The sequence below is a fragment of the Poecilia formosa genome, unplaced genomic scaffold (genome assembly GCF_000485575.1).
Source record: "Poecilia formosa unplaced genomic scaffold, Poecilia_formosa-5.1.2 Scaffold72, whole genome shotgun sequence".
Classification (NCBI taxonomy): Eukaryota; Metazoa; Chordata; class Actinopteri; order Cyprinodontiformes; family Poeciliidae; genus Poecilia; species Poecilia formosa.
In genome coordinates, this window is record NW_006800011.1 from 339,027 (window position 1) to 340,077 (window position 1,051).

General features: G+C 43.4%; 1 long non-coding RNA gene across 1 annotated transcript in view; it reads right to left on the bottom strand.

Moving 5' to 3' along the window:
• Window positions 1–1,051, bottom strand: part of LOC103140510 (uncharacterized) — a 134,653-nt gene that overhangs the window by 28,841 nt on the left and 104,761 nt on the right. The window lies entirely within an intron of this gene.

The window sequence follows — 1,051 nt, forward strand, 5'->3', positions numbered from 1 at the left end:
AACACTTTTTCATTTCCATCTTTTATAGTTTTTACTTCTGCTTTCCGAACCTTGTTGTCCTTACTCTCAAATGTTCTCACAACTTTTCCCATGGACCAGAAGTTTCTGTGAGTGAGAGAATCTTTCAATAACACAATGTCACCAACTTTAATGTTCGGTTTATCATCAGTACATCGTCTCCTTTTCTGCAAAGTTGGTAATTATTCACTTTTCCACTGTTTCCAAAAAGAGTCTGCCAGAGACTGTACTTGCTTCCATTGCTTTGAGTAGAGGTCTGGAGATGCAAAGCTTCCTGCTGGTGCAGATAGGGCATTTGTCTTTTGGGTGAGGAGCATTGCTGGAGTGAGGAGGTTTGGTTTATCTGGATCTGTTGAAATTGATACAAGTGGTCTTGCATTCATTATTGCCATTACTTCTGCCATGAATGTACTTAACACTTCATGTGTGAGTTGGATGTGTCCGGCTTTCAAAAGAATACTGTCAAGGATTCGCCTTGCAACTCCGACAAGTCGCTCCCACGACCCACCCATATGTGAGGAGTGGGGAGGGTTGAACAGCCATGTGCATCCTTTCCCCAACAGGAAAGAGTTCAGTTCTGTCTCTTTATGATCAATTTGCAGTTCATTGCATGCTCCGATAAAATTTGTCCCTCTGTCAGAGCGGAGTATTTGAGCAGGTCCACGAATGCAGAAGAATCTTCTTAGTGCATTAATGAAGCTTGATGTTGACATTGATTCAATGAGCTCAATATGTACAGCTCTTGTGGACATGCAGGTGAAAAGTACAGCCCAACGTTTGCTGTCTGCACTTCCTGCTCTGGTGCGACGTGTGGTGACTGTCCAGGGACCAAAGACATCCAGTCCTACGCTAGTGAATGGTGGCATGGTTGACAGTCTGTCAAGGGGTAAATCTGCCATCTTTTGAGTCTGCATTTGTCCTCTAAGTTTTCGACAAAAGACACATTTGTGAATGATGGAAGAAATAAGCCGTTTACCACCAATAATCCAAAATCCAGCTCCTCTGATTGCTCCTTCTGTTATGTGACGCCCCT